Genomic DNA, 4,652 nt, shown 5'->3' with positions numbered 1-4,652 from the left:
CCAACACCCTGAATGCAGACTTTCAGCCTCCTAAACTGTGAGGAAATAAATTACTGCTTGTTAAAGCCACCCATTTCTAGTATTTCTGTTATAGCCAAAACAAACCAAACTCACTACCATAGAATTGATGCCAACTCATAGCAACTCCCCTTGGGCTTACAAGGCTGTACATCTTTATAGAAGGAGTCTGCCTCATCTTTTACGGAGCAGCTGGTGGGTTTGAACTACTGACCCCTTGGTTAGCACCCAAATGCCATAACCACTGCTCCACCAGAGGGCCTTTTCTCTTATAGCAGCACTAGATAAAGGAGCTCTGGTAGCATAGTGCCTAAGGCACTTGACTGCTAACCAGAAAGCCAGCGGTTCAAACCCATCAGCCACTCCTCAGAAGGAAGGTTGGGAAATCTACTTCCATAGTGATACCGCCTCAGAAACCCAAGGAGGGGTCACTATGAGTCGGGTCCAACTCAATGGCACATAACAACAACAACAACAACAAGATAAATAAGACACATATGGAGCCTGGCATTGGTTGAAAATAGCCTGTGGCTTCACCAGTAGTCACAAGTGAGATTCTGCACCCAGAGACGCCACGGGCTTCAACTCACTGCCCATGCCTTGGTGTGGGTGGCTGAAACCCAGGCTCCTATAGGTGCTGCTGCCCCTCTGACTCTTCCTCTTTCCAAAAGATGCTGATTCCTGAGCCTGCAGGTGATGCAGCCAGGACCACTGGGATGGAGGATATTCCTCATCTCTCAAATTAAGCTGTTTTTCTAATGGAAAAAAAAATAACAAAAAGTTCTACTCTGTCATACTTGAGGTTGCCATGAATCAGTGTCAACTCTGCAGCAACCAGCTTATATCAAACCTTGCCAGTTATGCACACATTCAAGATGTGTGAAACTGTTCCTTGTAGAATCTCAGAATTGAAGGGAATACTGGCAAAAATAATAGTTAATAGTACACACAGGAGCTCTGGTGGTATAGTAGATAAGACATCTGACTGCTAACCAGAAGGTCAGTGGTACAAACCCACCACCTACTGTACAAGGAGCTCTGGTAGTGTAATGGTTAAGGCATTTGGCTATTAACCAAAAAGTTCATGGTTCAAACCCACTGGCTCTGTGAAAGAAAGATGAGGCAGACTGCTCTCTTAAAGATTTACAGCCTTGGAAACACAATGGGAGTCCCTAGGAGTTGGAACTGACTCAATGGCAGTGAGTTTGTTTTTTTCAGTTTTAATACTATACCAAGTGTTGTAGTAAATAGATTTAACCCTTAAAAACAAGACTACAAAGTCCAGATGTGGAAATAGAAGCACAGAGGGATTAAGTAATTGGCCCTTGGAGTGACATGAGCTAAACCCAAACCCCAGGCAATATGGTACTCCTAACCTTGGGAGCTCTGGTAGCATAGTGGCTAAGGCACTTTACTGCTAACCAGAAGGCTGGTGGTTCAAACCCACCAGCCACTCCTCAGAAGGAAGATGGGGCAATCTACTTCTGGAGTGATACTGCCTTGGAAATCCAAGGAGGGGTCAGTCCGACTCGATGGCACATAACAACAACAACAAAACCTTGCACTGTCCTGTCTCTTAGCAGGCTACCTACCCTATGGGTGTGTAACTTATTTTTAGACTCAGGTAACCCCTTTGTGAATCTGGGAAAAAACAAACCAACCAACAAACAAATGTAATTCCTCTCCTCAACCACATATTTAAGGGTTCCCAAAGCATCTGATATTTATCAGAGAACCTCCAAAAATTAACTTCCTCTCAACCCAAACCCTCTACCTGAGGTCTCCCTACAATGTCCTCATCCATGGCCTTCAGCCTTGGTTTGAGTGTCTCCAAGAGCAGGGAACTCACTCCCCAATTAGCTCATTCTTCACAGTCCAATAGAAACTTCTTCCCTTTGATGAAAGGACATCTTCCTCCCTGGGACCACTGGCCTGGTTCAAGTACAAGTCAGCTCCCCTGCTACTCTCCCATTTCAGCAGAGAACTCTTTTAGGATGGCTCTCAGTCCCTCCCTCTTCTCCTTCCTGGCAGGCTTCTCTGGGCAAGGACTAATGCCACTCTGACAGGAATTTACCACAAATGAGATGGCTTGAACAAACAGGAGTTTATTCTCTTACAGTTTGGAGGCTTTAAGTCCAAGTTCAAAATGTCGGGCTCTAGGGGCTGGGTGAAAGCCCCTTAACATTGGGCTTCAGCTCTGCCTCCTGCTCCTGGCCCACTGGAGTTAGAGGCTTTTCTTCACACAGACAGCTGCTGGCTGCTGAGACTGACAAGCCCCAGGTTGACAAGTAAAAAGGCACAATCCTGATGTTACCAAACCACATGGCAGGCCATTAACTCAAGTCCATTAAACATCCCAAGGTTGGCAGACCATGGCAGGCTGCTGAACAACGACATGACTACATGTAGGGTTCAAGCGTGCCATAAGCTAGAGACCATTCCCAAAGCTGCTTCTTATATATGGGAAGCAGACCACACCCCCAAACAGCTACTCAGCTGCTCCAGTACGTTCCACTATGGAGTTAATTACCAATCTTACCATGGGGAATAACTACATCTAGCTGTCCAGTCACTCAACCAGGCCTAGACAAGTTGACACACAAACTTAACTACAACAGAGAGGAAAACCTTTCTATTTGGTAAAGCTTTGTTTAGATTAACCCTTCCTTTCTTCTTTGCTTTCTGTTTCACTTGGGAGAAATGTGATGGCCCAAGGCTCAAGTAGTGTCTGAGCAGGTCTGAGCAGGTCTGAACAGGTCACTCCAGTTTGTGGCTGGAGAGGCAGGGCTGTGGCTCCTAGGGCTGGTGGAAGACAGAAATGGAAGAAAGACACATCATCCCAGGCCAGAGGGGGTCCTGGGCCTCGGCCTCAGGCTGGGCTGCTCCCTGGCCTGCTTCTAGCTTGGGAGGAACCCCAGATGTCATTCTGAATAGGCATCTTGGTCAGGGAGAGAGCAAGCATGCAGCCATGGTCAGCATGGCTGACTGCTAGGCTGGCAAATGGCCAGACCCCAGGGCTCATTAAGAAGGAGCAAAAACAAGGCCCTTGGTGGGCAGCTGTGACCCAGAATCTTCTACAGGAAGAGCAGTGAGAAGAGATGGGAACACCAGGGGTCCCTCTGCCTGGTCCCTCAGGCTGCCTAGGATTCCTATATCAAATAGGACAGGATGAAGCTCCCTGGGGCACCAGACAAGCAGCTATCACATAAAACATTGGATGAGCCCACTTTCAAAGGATCTTTCAGGTCCAGCATCCTAGGACTGTGATTCCAAGACTCTGATTCAGCTTTTCTCACTCTCTATATCCACCACTCAAGGAGCTCTGGTAGCACAGTGCCTAAGGCATCTGACTGTTAACCACTGCACTCTGTAGAAGCAAGACTGGGCAATCTACTTTGGTAAAGATTTTACCACCTCAGTGTCACCATGAGTCGGAATCAACTCAATGGCAGGGGGTTTGGTTTCTTTGGGTTATATTCACCACTCATCTGTCAGTTTGTCACACTGTGGTGGCTTGTGTGTTACTATGAGGCTGGAGGCTATTTCAAATACTAGCAGGGTCACCCATGGTGGACAGGTTTCTGCAGAGCTTCCAGACTAGGACAAGGAAGGACAGGGCCATCCACTTCTGAAAAAATTGGCCAGTGAAACAACATATAGAGAACATCTGTGGTTTTCCCTTGCCCAGAATCCACTCTGCTTCTTTTGCTAGCAGCACCCTACTTATCCTTTGAGAACCATCCCTCCTCCACTTTCAGTCTGTGTGGTTTGGGTGAGGCCAGTCTTGCTTTTCTACCGTCTTGTGTTCAGGGAGGCCATGTGAGCCATACCTGGCCAATTAGCAGCTTTCTTCCTCTGCTGGGTCAAATGAGACCCAAACTCAAAGAATTTTGCTGAAACTACTGGAAAATGTAAGATTGCTAGCAATTGGCTTGATGCACTCTGGAGGTGCTGGAATCACCTGGGAGGAGCTTGTCTGAGAATGAAGTCATCATGGAGACAGCATGGAAGGAGAGGGGAGTATAAGAGGAAGAGAGGAACAGAGCGGCTCATTAGTTGGTGTATCTAAGAGAGTGAGAGAGAGAGAGACTTGATGAAGAGGTGCGAGCCCCTAGATCCAGCTTTAACTGAAGCAGTTTCTAATCCCTGGACTTTTCCTCCCTATTTTTTCTTACGTCAGTTTGAGTTGGACTTCTGGCACTTGTAACTGGAAGTTCTCACCCTCACATTCTTCAGGTCCTGCACTCTGACTCTTGTGTGCTGTGATTCCCATACTCTGCTGCAATCTTCCATGACTCCAACATTCCACACATGTCTGTGATTTGCGCAATGATTTATTTATGGAGTAAATTCTACTTAATTTTTGCAGGGAAGAAAGAAGTCAGCAGTGACCTGGGCCCCCCCAAATGTACACTAGTTGTGTAGAATCCCGGGGATTTGCCACATAGCCTCAATAATCCTGCCCTGCTCTGCCCCAACACACACTGCAGGCAGCCTAGTCTCTGCCTAGATCTAAAAGGAGGATGTACAAGGATCTGCAACATCTTAGTGGTACCCTTTATTCACTCATTTATTAATTCGATAAACATCTATGGAGCACCAAGTGTTAGAGAAGAAATTCTTTTTTTTTTTTT

At 46.7% G+C, this 4,652-nt stretch overlaps 1 non-coding gene across 1 annotated transcript; it reads left to right on the top strand.

Moving 5' to 3' along the window:
- Positions 1-527: 527 nt before the first annotated feature.
- Positions 528-654, top strand: LOC122150894. The gene has a single exon (XR_006163892.1). It is a non-coding gene; the product is annotated as a small nucleolar RNA ACA64 (small nucleolar RNA).
- The last annotated feature ends 3,998 nt before the right edge of the window (positions 655-4,652 follow it).

Source organism: Orycteropus afer, unplaced genomic scaffold, assembly GCF_000298275.1.
Source record: "Orycteropus afer afer isolate SDZICR_OR568_19922 unplaced genomic scaffold, OryAfe1.0 scaffold00257, whole genome shotgun sequence".
Lineage (NCBI taxonomy): Eukaryota > Metazoa > Chordata > Mammalia > Tubulidentata > Orycteropodidae > Orycteropus > Orycteropus afer.
Note: the sequence above shows the minus strand (reverse complement) of the source record. Positions and strands in the feature narration are given on the sequence as shown.